We start from the raw sequence: 15,616 nt of genomic DNA, 5'->3' as shown, positions 1-15,616 counted from the left end.
ACAGTCCAATTCATTCCCGACGAATCAGACCCGACTCAACTCTAAGCAGTAGCAGGCATGACAACAAGCATGAATGAGTAGGCACATCAGGGCTCAAACAACTCCTACTCATGCTAGTGGGTTTCATCTATTTACTGTGGCAATGATAGGTCATGCAGAGGAAAGGGGTTCAACTACCGCAGCATGTAACAGTTGAATTGTTGTTGTCCTAATGCAGTAAAAGAGAGCAGGAGCGAGAGAGTGGGATTGTATCGGAATGAACAAGGGGGTTTTGCTTGCCTGGCACTTCTGAAGATATTATAACTCTTCATCGGTGTTATTGAACTCATCGTCGGAAGCACATCCATCGAGAGGGGACAAACACCGACTAGCAAAGAAGGAACACAATCAATGCAATGCACATTCACATGAATGACATGTCATGTTAAGGTACTGAATTTACCTAATGCAATATCTAGCCAAGTTAATTGAAGTGGAACTCAAACAAGATCAAATTCCAACTCCAAATGTTATTTCATAAATTGCCCTAATCATCATTTGTCCTATTCAGTGAGGTTAACTTGTTCAAACATTCATGAAAATGCCATATTAAGATTCTTTGGATTTTTCTGATAATTTTTCATATATAATTTATTTCATTTGGAGTTACGGTTGAATTTCTATGATTTTTAGAAGTTTAGGCAATTTTCTGGAATTTCCTTAATAATAAAAAATCCAGAAAATGTATTACTACGTCAGCATGAGGTCATGATGACGTCAGCAAGTCAACAGGCGCCGTCCAGGTCAAACCTGACCAGTGGGGTCCACTGGTCAGTGACACAGTGTCAACTACAGGGGCTGACGTGTGGGTCCGGTCAATGCTGACGTGGCCAAGTCAGCGCTGACAGGCGGGCCCCCCTGAGATTAGTACTAATCTAACAGAGAAGTTAAACTAATTAATTTAGGCACTGGGGGCCCACATGTCAATGAGGGGGGGGGGTTAATTAGTGCTAACAACGGGGTTTAGCCGGCGACTAATCGCCGGCGCTAAGCAGTGCACGGCGGCGATCACCGGCGGGCCGTTTCCGGCAGCTAGAGTTTGCGTGGGTGGGTGCGTTGGAGAGCTGCTGTTGCGGCGCTTCGAACGGTGGCAGTGGCAGGTGCTCGGGTGGGCTGTGGCGTCGGCGGCAGCGAGCGAGGCGGCGATCGGAGCTCGGCCTCGAGCGGCTAGGGGGCTGCAGTGCACGGTAGAGGTTGGGGTTGGTTGTGTTCTTCTCCTGGGGACGCACTGACCACGGCGGCGTGCTCAGTTGCGGGTTCCCGTAGGTGTGGCTGCGATAGCGACATGGCCGGCGGTGGGGAGCTTCAAAGCTCCGGTGACTCGGGCGGCTAGCGAGTGCGTACGGGCACGAGGAGCAGGGGAGAAGAAGGTGGAGCTCACAGCGGGGTCGGAGACGGCCTCAGCAAGCTCGGGGAGGCGGAGACGGCGGCAAATCAACGACGGCGATTCTCGATGGCCAAGGAGGGGAACGGCGGAGCTGGCGGCATCCAGGGCTTCCGGCGCCTTCCGTCTTGGTGAGGAGGAAGAGGGGGACGAGGCGGGGCTCTCGAGCATGTTGGATGGGCGAGGGAGGGCCGGTGGCCGTGGCAACAGCAAGCGGCGGCGACGGCATGCTCGGCCATGGGGGGGGGGGGGAACAGAGGAGCGAGGGGAAGGGGTGAGAGTGCGCGCGAGAGAGAGAGGGAGAGGCAGGGAGGTGCGGGGCTTCATCCATGTCTCCTGGGCGTCGCGAGAAGGCCACGGGGGCGTGAGGCAGGCAGGGAGGAGGTGGCGGCCTCAGCGCGCGCCATGCCCGCCTTCGCCTCTGCCTGCTGGCAGAGGTTGAGGACGACTGGCAAGTCGCCAGGTGGGCCGGGCCTCCAACAGTACTGGGCCAACTGGGCGCTAGGTCAGCTACAGGTGAGGTTCTGCCCTTTTTTGTGTTTTGGTTCCTGTTTTCTATTTCTGACATTTGTTTTAATTTGATTCTTGAACCAAACTAATTTTTCTGCTTCTGACAATTTTTGTAGAGACTAAATGGATTATTCCAAAGCCCCTCAACAATTATTAGAATTATTGGACATATAGTTAATATATCACCTATATAAATCTAATGCAAATAATTATTGGATTAACTCAAATGCCCAAAATAAATATTTCTGTGAATCCAAAAATATTGGTTTGAATTTTACCTCTTGCCAATATTTTTATAGCTTAACAGGAACATTTTATTGGGTTTATTTGAAGCAATTTTTAATGTTGATCATTTTTTTGAAATGATTTCTGAGGCTTTCAGCTTTCCCCAATTCAACTTTCAGAAATTTAAACATGATGCAAACAAGATGCAAACACTAGGCAGCACCAGAAGCTAGGGATGTGACATGGCGATCATGCCACGCGCGTCGCCAAGGGGCGGCAGCATCCTGATCCAGTATCCAATGCTCACGGACTCGAACTATGGTCTGTGGGCGGTGAAGATGAAGATTGCTTTGCGTCCGTTTGGCATGTGGCCGACGCTCGAGGGCATGGGTGAGTTTAACCAGAGCCGGGACGATGAAGCGTTTGCCGCGCTCTCTCAGTCTGTTCCCGACTCGGTGATGATGGCGGTGGCTGAATGCACTACCGCCCACGAGGCCTGGGAGGCGATCCGGTGCATGCGTCTCGGAGAGGACCGCGTCAAGAAGGCGCGGATCAAGCAGTTAAAGCAGCAGCTCGACCGCATGGAGATGGACGATGCAGAGTCCGTCAGTGTGTTTGCACAGAAACTGATGACACTCGTCGGAGAAATCCGGTCGCTGGGCGAGACAGTATCGGAGGAGTCGATCATTGAGGTCCTCTTCAATGCGGTGCCGAGCCGGTTTGGGGACATTGTGAACACCATAGAGCAGTGGGGTGATCTCTCCACCATGACACTATCGGAGGCCGTCGGGCGCCTTGCCGCGTTCGAAGAGAGCCAGCGTGGTTGGCGCCGTCACACCGGTGGGAAGGAGGATAAGCTCATGTTGATGACACAGGCCCTCGAACAGCTGATGAAGGGCAAAAAGGAGTCACCCGGAGCCGGCAGCAGTAACGACGGTTGTGGCCGTGGAGGCGGCCGAGGTCGCGGCGGTGGCCGCGGAGGCCGTGGTGACCGTGCACAAGTTGGGCGCAGTAAGAGTAAGGATGCTGGGAAGCAGAAGAAGCACCGCAAGTTTGACATCACAAGGTTAGGTGTTTCAATTGTAATGAGATGGGTCATTTTCAGTCTGACTGCCCTGAGCCGAAGCGCCAGCAGGCAAACTTTGCACAAGCAGAAGAGGATGACACCCCTGGACTGTTGATGCTCGAGGCATGTGAACTTATGTCAGTTGAGCCCACCTCAACAGAGCATGTGTTTTTGAACGAAGAGAAGGTGCTGCCCAAGCTCAATGGTAGTCAGGACATCACCTGGTACTTGGACACTGGGGCTAGCAATCATATGACTGGCTGTCGTGAGAATTTTGCAAAGCTCGATGAGGTAGTGAAAGGCAGGGTGAGATTTGACGATGGCTCGGCAGTGGATATCTGCGGACGAGGTTCAGTTCTCATAGAGTGTCACACGGGTGAGCACCGAGTCCTGACTGACGTGTGCTACATTCCTCAGCTCAAAAACAACATCATAAGTTTGGGTCAGTTGGATGAAAATGGATGTAAATATGCTAGTGAAGATGGTGTCATGACAGTGCGGGATAAGCAAAGGAATGTACTCGCACAAGTGAATCGCACCAAGAACAGGATGTATATCCTGAACATCCAGCCATCAAAACCAGTGTGTTTGCTCGCGCACGCAAAGGAGGATGCATGGCTTTGGCATATGAGGTTCGGACATGTAAACTTTCGCTCCCTGAGGTCCTTGGCTACAGAAAGTATGGTTGAAGGTATGCCACACATTGAGCATATTGAGCAGATTTGTGATGGGTGCATGATAGCAAAGCAGCGCCGGTTACCTTTCCCAGCACAAGCAACGTACCGTTCCACACAGAAGCTGCAGCTGGTCCATGGAGATCTTTGTGGCCCGATATCACCAGAAACCCCAGGAGGGAAAAGGTATTTTCTCCTATTAGTTGATGATTTCTCAAGGTACATGTGGATTGTTCTCTTGAGGAGCAAAGACGAAGCCCTTGAGGCGATTCAGAAATTTCAGAGTGCTACTGAAAATGAGATAAGTGTGAAACTGAAGGCCATACGGATAGAAAGGGGTGGCGAGTTTACGTCAAATGAATTTGCAAAGCGCTGCAATGATCAGGGGGTCAAGCATTTCCTCACTGCACCCTACACTCCACAACAGAATGGTGTGGTTGAAAGGAGAAACCAAACCGTGGTGGGCATGGCGCGCAGTCTGCTGAAAAGTATGGAGGTGCCAGCTCGGTTTTGGGGTGAAGCAGTGACCACTGCCGTGTATTTGCTGAACAGATCATTGACAAAGAGTGTCAAGGGCAAAACACCATATGAGGCATGGCATGAGAGAAAGCCGTCAGTCCAACATCTTCGCACTTTTGGTGGTGTTGCTCATGTGAAAAAGGTTGGTCCCGATGTGTCAAAACTCTCTAACAGAAGCTCACAAATGGTCTTCATTGGTTATGAAACTGGCTCCAAGGCTTATCGCATGTATGACCCGAAAAGTAAAAAACTTGTTGTATCACAAGATGCAGTGTTTGAGGAAGATAGGTGTTGGGATTGGAGCCTCTCGGGATCAGTGGGAAGCAGCAATGGAAGTTCATTTGTTGTCAGCTACCCAGAACAGCTAGTTTGTGATGGAGGAGAGGTAGTAGAAGACATTGCCGTGGCAGCAGATTCACCAAGCAGAACTCCTACCATAGCAGCGCCTCGGCAGGGTCATAGAAGAAAACGTGCCAACGACGGGGCTGCAATCCCGCTGGACCTAGAAGCCTCTCCGGTGTCCCCTGCTTATGCTCCTGGTTCTCCTAACACCCCGTACACCGAGCCTTCGCAGGGGCCACAAGGCAAGCGCCTTCTGGAGGATGTCTATGAGGAAACAACAAAGATAAAGGCAGCCTACTCAGGCCTCTGTTTGTTTGGTATGGAAGAACCTGCTAATCACCTTGAGGCGATGAAAGAGTCGTGTTGGAACAGAGCTATGCAAGATGAATTGAGCTCCATTGAGGAAAATAGTACATGGCACCTTTGTGATATGCCAAAGGGATGCAAGCCCATTGGTCTGAAGTGGGTTTATAAGCGAAAGAAGGATCCCAACGGAGTTGTAGTCAAACACAAGACGAGGCTAGTAGCTAAAGGGTATGTATAGCGCGAAGGGATCAATTTTGAGGAAGTTTTTGCTCCTGGTGCACGCTTGGAATCTGTTAGACTACTAGTTGCACTTGCTGCACAATTCGGTTGGAAAGTGCATCATATGGATGTGAAATCGGCGTTTCTCAACGGCGATCTGAATGAAGAAGTCTATGTGAGCCAACCGCCGGGGTTTGAGATCGCCGGCTATGACAACAAGGTGTACAGGCTAAAGAAGGCCCTCTACGGCCTTCGACAAGCTCCAAGGGCATGGAGTTCTGATGTCTACTACACAACCTTCTTCTTCTAGACGTTGTTGGGTCTCCAAGTGCAGAGGTTTGTAGGACAGTAGCAAATTTCCCTCAAGTGGATGACCTGAGGTTTATCAATCCGTGGGAGGCATAGGATGAAGATGGTCTCTCTCAAGCAACCCTGCAACCAAATAACAAAGAGTCTCTTGTGTCCCCAACACACCCAATACAATGGTAAATTGTATAGGTGCACTAGTTTGGCGAAGAGATGGTGATACAAGTGCAATATGGATAGTAGATAATGGTTTTTGTAATATGAAATATAAAAACAGTAAGGTAACTAATGATAAAAGTGAGCACAAACGGTATTGCAATGCTAGGAAACAAGGCCTAGGGTTCATACTTTCACCAGTGCAAGTTCTCTCAACAAGAATAACATAATTGGATCATATAACTATCCCTTAACATGCAACAAAGAGTCACTCCAAAGTCACTAATAGTGGAGAACAAACAAAGCGATTATGGTAGGGTACGAAATCACCTCAAAGTTATCCTTTCTGATCGATCTATTCAAGAGTCCGTAGTAAAATAACATGAAGCTATTCTTTCCGTTCGATCTATCATAGAGTTCGTACTAGAATAACACCTTAAGACACAAATCAACCAAAACCCTAATGTCACCTAGATACTCCAATGTCACCTCAAGTATCCGTGGGTATGATTATACGATATGCATCACACAATCTCAGATTCATCTATTCAACCAATATAAATAACTTCAAAGAGTGTCCCAAAGTTTCTACTGGAGAGTCAAGACGAAAACGTGTGCCAACCCCTATGCATAAGTTCACGAGGTCACAGAACTCACAAGTTGATCACCAAAACATACATCAAGTGGATCACATGATATCCCATTGTCACCACAGATAAGCACGTGCAAGACATACATCAAGTGTTCTCAAATCCTTAAAGACTCAATCCGATAAGATCACTTCAAAGGGAAAACTCAATCCATTACAAGAGAGTAGAGGGGGAGAAACATCATAAGATCCAACTATAATAGCAAAGCTCGCGATACACCAAGATCGTACCACCTTAAGAATACGAGAGAGAAAGAGAGAGAGATCAAACACATACCCTCAGCCCCTAGGGAGAACTACTCCCTCCTCATCATGGAGAGCACCGGGATGATGAAGATGGCCACCGGAGAGGGATTCCCCCCTCCGGCAGGGTACCGGAACGGGTCTAGATTGGTTTTCGGTGGCTACGAAGGCTTCTAGCGGCGAAACTCCCGATCTAGGTTTCTTTCTGGATGTTTCTGTATATATAAGAGGTTTTGGTGTCGAGAACAAGTCAGGGGGGTATCCGGGCTATCCACAAGGCAGGGAGGCGCGCCTGGGGGGGGGGGGGGGTGATACGTCTCCGTCGTATCTACTTTTCCAAACACTTTTGCCCTTGTTTTGGACTCTAACTTGCATGATTTGAATGGAACTAACCCGGACTAACACTGTTTTCAGCAGAATTGCCATGGTGTTATTTATGTGCAGAAACAAAAGTTCTCGGAATGACCTGAAACTCCACGGAGATTATTTTTGGAAATAATAAAAAATACTGGCAAAGAATCAAGGCCAGGGGCCCACACCCTAGCCACGAGGGTGGGGGCGCGCCCCCTGCCTCGTGGGCCCCCTGGAGCTCCACCGACCTCAACTCCAACTCCATATATTCGTGTTCGGGGAGAAAAAAAGAAAGAAGAAGGATTCATCGCATTTTACGATACGGAGCCGCCGCCAAGCCATAAACTCTATCGGGAGGGTTGATCTGGAGTCTGTTCGGGGCTCCGGAGAGGGGAATCCGTCGCCACCGTCATCATCAACCATCCTCCATCACCAATTTTATGATGCTCACCGCCGTGCGTGAGTAATTCCATCATAGGCTTGCTGGACGGTGATGGGTTGGATGAGATTTATCATGTAATCGAGTTAGTTTTGTTAGGGTTTGATCCCTAGTATCCACTATGTTCTGAGATGTTGCTATGACTTTGCTATGCTTAATGCTTGTCACTAGGGCCCGAGTGCCATGATTTCAGATCTGAACCTATTATGTTTTCATGAATATATGTGAGTTCTTAATCCTATCTTGCAAGTCTATAGTCACCTACTATGTGTTATGATCCGGCAACCCCGAAGTGACAATAATCAGGACCACTCCCGGTGATGACCGTAGTTTGAGGAGTTCATGTATTCACTATGTGTTAATGCTTTGTTCCGGTACTCTATTAAAAGGAGGCCTTAATATCTCTTAGTTTCCTCTAGGACCCCGCTGCCACGGGAGGGTAGGAAAAAAGATGTCATGCAAGTTCTTTTCCATAAGCACGTATGACTATATTCGGAATACATGCCTACATTACATTGATGAATTGGAGCTAGTTATGTGTCACCCTAGGTTATGACTGTTACATGATCGATCGCATCCGGCATAATTCTCTATCACCGATCCAATGCCTACGAGCTTTCCATATATTGTTCTTCGCTTATTTACTTTTCCGTTGCTATTATTATCATCACTACAAAACACCAAAAATATTCCTTTTGCTACCGTTACCTTTTATCACCATTGCCATTACTATCATATTACTTTGCTACTAAATACTTTACTGCAGATATTAAGTTATCCAGGTGTGGTTGAATTGACAACTCATCTGCTAATACTTGAGAATATTCTTTGGCTCCCCTTGTGTTGAATCAATCAATTTGGGTTGAATACTCTACCCTCGAAAACTGTTGCGATCCCCTATACTTGTGGGTTATCAAGACTATTTTCTGGCGCCGTTGCCGAGGAGCATAGCTCTATTCTTTGAGTCACTTGGGATTTATATTAGCTGGTCACTATGAAGAACTTGAAAGACGCGAAAACAAAAATTTATCCCTCAACTATGAGGGGAGGTAAGGAACTGCCATCTGGCTCCGCACTTGATTCACCTTCTGTTTTGAGTAAGCTTGCGACACCTAAACCTGCTTTTGCTATTAATTCTGATACGTCGCATATTATTGATGATGCCATTTCTGCTATGCATGATACTTATGATGAAACTATTTCTATGCTTGATACTACTGTGCCACTTGGTGAATTTCTTGATGAACAACTTGCTAGGGCTAGAGAGAATGAAATTATTGAAACTGATAATATTGATGAAAGTGACGATGAAGGCTCTCCTAATAAATATGAATTGCCTGTTGTGCCTGAGGGCTATGTTATGAATGAAGAAACTAAAAGAGACTTTCTTGCATGCAATGATAGAAGTGATCTTAAGAAATTATTAGCTAAGCTTAAACAAAAAACTCCGAATGCTAGAATGAAATATGATCCTGCTTATGCTACTTCACCTATCTTTGTTACTGATAAGGATTATGAATTCTCTATTGATCCTGATATAATTAATTTTGTTGAATCTGACCCTTCTTATGGCTACGAATCTGAAACTGTTGTGGCACATCTTACTAAATTAAATGATATAGCCACCATGTTCACTAATGATGAGAGAACTCGCTACTTTTATATCCTTCAAATATTTCCATTCTCATTAGAGGGTGATGCTATATGGTTTAATTCTCTTGATCCTGGTTGTGTGCGTAGTCCCTAGGATATGATTTATTACTTCTATGCTAAATATTTCCCTGCTCATAAGAAACAAGCTGCCTTAAGGGATATATATAATTTTGTGCAAATTGAAGAAGAGAGTCTCCCACAAGCTTGGGGGAGGCTTCTCCAATTACTTAATGCTTTGCCTGATCATCCTCTTAAGAAAAATGAAATACTTGATATCTTTTATAATGGACTAACAGATGCTTCCAGAGATTACCTGGATAGTTGTGCTGGTTCTGTTTTCAGGGAAAGAACACTAGATGAAGCTGAGATTCTATTGAATAATATGTTGACAAATGAAAATAATTGGACACTTCCTGAGCCAACTCCTGTGCCTATTCTTAAACCAACTCTGAAGAAAATGGGTGTTCTATTTCTCAGTCCTGAAGATATGCAAGAGGCAAAGAAATCTATGAAAGAAAAGGGTATTAAAGCTGAAGATGTTAAGAATTTATCTCCTATTGAAGAAATACATGGTCTTAATTTACCGCCTGTTGAAGAAATACATGGTCTTGATAACCCAACACAGGTAGTAAAGGTAAATTCTCTCTATAGATATGATAAAGCTGAAATCCCTCCTACTAAGTTTGCTACCCAATGTTTGGATGAGCTTGATAACTTTAGGGTTAGGCAAGAAGACTTCAATGCTTATTTTGGTAGACAATTGAAACAAAATGCTTATATGATTGAACACTTGGGTGATTATATGTCTAGAGTTAAAGGTGAACTTAAACGCATTAGTAAACATGTTTCTATGGTTACCACTCAAGTAGAACAAGTACTTAAAGCTCAGAATGATTTGCTCAATGAATTAAATGGTAAGAAAAATGATAGTGTTGTTAGAGTTATGTCTAGAGGTGGTAAAATGACTCAGGAACCTTTGTATCCTGAAGGCCACCCTAAGAGAAATGAGCAAGATTCTCGAAGAAATGATATTGATGCACCTATTCCTTCTAAGAGGAAGAAAAAGAAAAATGATAGGACTTTGCATGCTTCTAGTGAAGGAAATATGCCCTAGAGGCAATAATAAAGTTATTATTTATTTCCTTATATCATGATAAATGTTTATTATTCATGCTAGAATTGTATTAACCAGAAACATAATACATGTGTGAATATATAGACAAACAGAGTGTCACTAGTATGCCTCTACTTGACTAGCTCGTTAATCGAAGATGGTTATGTTTCCTAACCATAGACATGAGTTGTCATTTGATTAACGGGATCACATCATTAGGAGAATGATGTGATTGACATGACCCATTCCGTTAGCTTAGCACACGATCGTTTAGTATGTTGCTATGGCTTTCTTCATGACTTATACATGTTCCTATGACTATGTGATTATGCAACTCCCGTTTACCGGAGGAACACTTTGTGTGCTACCAAACGTCACAACGTAACTGGGTGATTATAAAGGTGCTCTACAGGTGACTCCGAAGGTACTTGTCGGGTTGGCGTATTTCGAGATTACGATTTGTCACTCTGATTGTCGGAGAGGTATCTCTAGGCCCTCTCGGTAATGCACATCACCTAAGTCTTGCAAGCATTGCAACTAATGAGTTAGTTGCGGGATGATGTATTACGGAACGAGTAAAGAGACTTGCCGGTAATGAGATTGAACTAGGTATTGAGATACCGACGATCGAATCTTGGGCAAGTAACATATCGATGACAAAGGGAACAACGTATGTTGTTATGCGGTCTGACCGATAAAGATCTTCGTAGAATATCTAGGAGCCAATATGAGCATCCAGGTTCCGCTATTGGTTATTGACCGGAGACGTGTCTTGGTTATGTCTACATAGTTCTCGAACCCGTAGGGTCCGCACGCTTAACGTTACGATGGCAGTTTTATTATGAGTTTATGTGTTTTGATGTACCGAAGGTTGTTCGGAGTCCCGGATGTGATCACGGACATGACGAGCAGTCTTGAAATGGTCGAGACATGAAGAGTGATATATTGGAAGCCTATGTTTGGATATCGGAAGTGTTTCGGGTGAAATAGTGATTTTACAGGAGTACCAGAGGGGTTACCGGACCCCCCCAGAGGCTATTGGGCCTTATGGGCCCAAGTGGAGGAAGAGGAGAGGCGGCCAAGGGGGAGACACGCGCCCCTCCCCCCAAGTCCGAATTGGATAAGGAGGGGGTGGGGTGGCGCCCCCCCTTTCCTTTCCCCTCTCTCTTCCTTCCCCCCAAGTCCTAATCCAACTAGGAAAAAGGAGGGGAGTCCTACTCCGGTGGGAGTAGGACTCCTTCGGCGCGCCTCCTCCTATGGCCGGCCGCACCCCCCTTGCTCCTTTATATACGGGGGCAGGGGGGCACCCCATAGACACAACAATTGATCATTGATCTCTTAGCCGTGTGCGGTGCCCCCTTCCACCATAGTACACCTCGATAATACTCTAGCGGTGCTTAGGCGAAGCCCTGCGTCGGTAGAACATCAACATCGTCACCACGCCGTCGTGCTGACAAAACTCTCCCTCAACACTCGGCTGGATCAGAGTTCGAGGGACATCATCGAGCTGAACGTGCGCTGAACTCGAAGGTGCCATACGTTCGGTACTTGATTGGTCGGATCGTGAAGACGTATGACTACATCAACCGCGTTGTGCTAACGCTTCCGCTTTCGGTCTACGAGGGTACGTGGAAAACACTCTCCCCTCTCGTTGCTATGCATCACCATGATCTTGCGTGTGCGTAGGAATTTTTTTGAAATTACTACGTTCCCCAACAGTGGCATCCGAGCCAGGTTTTATGCGTTGATGTTATATGCACGAGTAGAACACAAGTGAGTTGTGAGCGATATAAGTTATACTGCCACTACTAGGAAAAGGGCTATAGATGGAATTGACACTAATGGCACACCAGACATGTGGTGCGCCATTACTATATACTAATAGCGCACCATGTGTTGGTGCGCCATTAGTAATTTTTTTTTAATTTTTTCAAAACTACTAATGGCGCACCGTGGGAGTGGTGCGCCATTACTAGTTGCATCCACGGTGCGCCATTAGTATTTTTTTTCAAAACTACTAATGGCGCACCATGGGAGTGGTGCGCCATTACTAGTTGAACTAGTAATGGCGCACCATGCCACGGTGCGCCATTAGTAACTTGGCCCAAACATTTGCCCGAATGCAACCCCACCCCTCGGTGGACCGCCTTTTCAGTTTCAAAAAAAATAAAAGAAAATGATAGAAATGTCAAAAAATAAAAGAAAATAAGATTCCCATGTGATATGTGGTCTAGTTGTTAGCAAAATTTACAAACATGAATTTTCGACTTTTTTGCAAAATCTCTCGAGAATTTGTAAAAATGGGCATAACTTTTGCGTACGAAGTCGGATGAAAAACTTTTTTATATGAAAAATCATCTACTCGAAAAGTTACATCTGAATTTAACGGGGGGACCCCCGTTAAACATTTTCAAAATCCTCAAAAACCTAACAGAAAAAAAGATACGGGGCTTTTAAGATCTGGAGAGGCAAAAAAATTCAAAAAAAATTCAAACTTACTAATGGCGCACCTGCCCATGGTGCGCCATTAGTTTCTTCCCGCCTTCAAAATTCAAAATAAGGTAAAAAAATAAAAAAAAGTTACTAATGGCGCACCTACCCATGATGCGCCATTAGTATCTTCCCGCCTTTAAAATTCAAAATAAATCAAAAAAATAAAAAAAGTTAGTAATGGCGCACCTTCCCACGGTGCGCCATTACTATGTCGTATATATGGCTGGGCGCACCTCCTCCACTCCACCTCTCCTCCACTCCATCTCCTCCTCTCCTCCACTCCATCTCCTCCTATCCTCCACTCCATCTTCCCTTCTCTCCTCCACCATACTACCCTCCTCCTCTCCGGCGACCTCCTCCTCCTCCTCTCCGGCGACCTCCTCCTCCTCTCCGGGGACCTCCTCCTCTCCGGGGACCTCCTCCTCCCTCCTCTCCTCTCCTCCCCTCACGGTTTCTCCTCCCTCCTCTCCGGTGAGCTCCTCCTCCCTCCTCTCCTCCCATTCCCTCATGGTTTCTCCTTCCTCCTCTCCGATGCTTCGGTGAACTCCTCTCCGGCGACCTCCTCCTCCTCCCCGGCGATGTAGGCGAGCGCCTCTTCGGTGACCTCCTCCTCCTCCTCTCCGGCGAATTCCTCTCCAGGAAAAGAACACGGCAAAAGAACGTACAAGATCCAAAAACAGGAACAAAATTTGAAATAATATCGTGCCAAAAAACGAGCAAAAAATGGGCAAAAAAATCATGATCCAGATCCAAATTCAAAATTCAAAAATAGCAATGGCGCACGGTGGGGGTTAGACGGTGCGCCACTACTATTTTCCCGCCTTCAAAATTCAAAAATACTAATGACACACCGTGGCCTATACTAATGGCGCACCAGTGGTGCGTCATTAGTATACCAGATACTAATGGCGCACCAGTGGTGCGCCATTAGTAAAAAATACTAGTGGCGTGATACTAATGGTGCACCAGTGATGCACCATTAGTAGGCAAAACTGGTGCGCCATTAGTAGCCCTTTTCCTAGTAGTGTGCTTACCAGCATGTCATACTTTGGATCGGCGGTATTGTTGGATGAAGCGTCCCGGACCAACATTACGCGTACGCTTACGCGAGACTGGTTCTACCGACGTGCTTTGCACACAGGTGGCTAGCGGGTGTCAGTTTCTCCAACTTTAGTTTAACCGAGTGTGGCTACGCCCGGTCCTTGCGAAGGTTAAAACATCACCAACTTGACAAACTATCATTGTGGTTTTTGATGCGTAGGTAAGAACGGTTCTTGCTAAGCCCGTAGCAGCCACGTAAAACTTGCAACAACAAAGTAGAGGACGTCTAACTTGTTTTTGCAGGGCATGTTGTGATGTGATATGGTCAAGACATGATGCTATATGTTATTGTATGAGATGATCATGATTTGTAACCGAGTTATCGACAACTGGCAGGAGCCATATGGTTGTCGCTTTACGGTATGCAATGCAATCGCCCTGTAATGCTTTACTTTATCACTAAGCGGTAGAGATAGTCATAGAAGCATAAGATTGGCGAGACAACAACGATGCTATGGTGGAGATCAAGGTGTCGCGCCGGTGACGATGGTGATCATGATGGTGCTTCGGAGATGGAGATCACAAGCACAAGATGATGATGTCCATATCATATCACTTATATTGATTGCATGTGATGTTTATCTTTTATGCATCTTATCTTGCTTTGATTGATGGTAGCATTATAAGATGATCTCTCACTAAATTTCAAGATAAAAGTGTTCTCCCTGAGTATGCACCGATGCCAAAGTTCATCGTGCCCAGACACCACGTGATGATCGGGTGTGATAAGCTCTACGTCCATCTACAACGGGTGCAAGCCAGTTTTGCACACGCAGAATACTCAGGTTAAACTTGACAAGCCTAGCATACGCAGATATGGCCTCGGAACACTGAGACCGAAAGGTCGAGCGTGAATCATATAGTAGATATGATCAACATAGTGATGTTCACCATTGAAAGCTACTCCATTTCACGTGATGATCGGTTATGGTTTAGTTGATTTGGATCACGTGATCACTTAGAGGATTAGAGGGATGTCTTTCTAAGTGGGAGTTCTTAAGTAATATGATTAATTGAACTTAAATTTATCATGAACTTAGTACCTGATAGTATCTTGCTTGTCTATGTTGTTTGTAGATAGATGTCCCGTGCTGTTGTTCCATTGAATTTTAATGTATTCCTTGAGAAAGCAAAGGTGAAAGATAATGGTAGCAATTACACGGACTAGGTCCGTAACTTGAGGATTATCCTCATTGCTGCACAGAAGAATTACGTCCTGGAAGCACCGCTGAGTGCCAGGCCTGCTGCTGATGCAACTGCAGATGTTAAGAACGCCTGGCAGAGCAAAGCTGATGACTACTCGATAGTTCAGTGTGCCATGCTTTACGGCTTAGAACCGAGACTTCAATGACGTTTTGAACGTCATGGAGCATATGAGATGTTCCAGGAGTTGAAGTTAATATTTCAAGCAAATGCCCTGATTGAGAGATATGAAGTCTCCAATCAGTTCTACAACTGCAAGATGGAGGAGAATAGTTCTGTCAGTGAGCATATACTCAGAATGTCTGGGTACTATAATCACTTGACTCAGCTGGGAGTTAATCTTCCGTTTGATAGTGTCATTGACAGAGTTCTTCAATCACTGCCACTAAGCTACAAAAGCTTCATGATGAACTATAATATGCAAGGGATGAATAAGACAATTCCCGAGCTCTTCGCAATGCTAAAAGCTGTGGAGGTAGAAATCAAGAAGGAGCATCAAGTGTTGATGGTCAATAAGACCACCAGTTTCAAGAAAAAGGGTAAAGGGAAGAAGAAGGGGAACTTCAAGAAGAACATCAAGCAAGTTGCTGCTCAGGAGAAGAAACCCAAGTCTGGACCTAAGCC

Source organism: Triticum aestivum, chromosome 5A (assembly GCF_018294505.1).
Source record: "Triticum aestivum cultivar Chinese Spring chromosome 5A, IWGSC CS RefSeq v2.1, whole genome shotgun sequence".
Lineage (NCBI taxonomy): Eukaryota > Viridiplantae > Streptophyta > Magnoliopsida > Poales > Poaceae > Triticum > Triticum aestivum.
The sequence above is the reverse complement of the archived record's forward strand: the minus strand, read 5'-3'. Positions refer to the sequence as shown.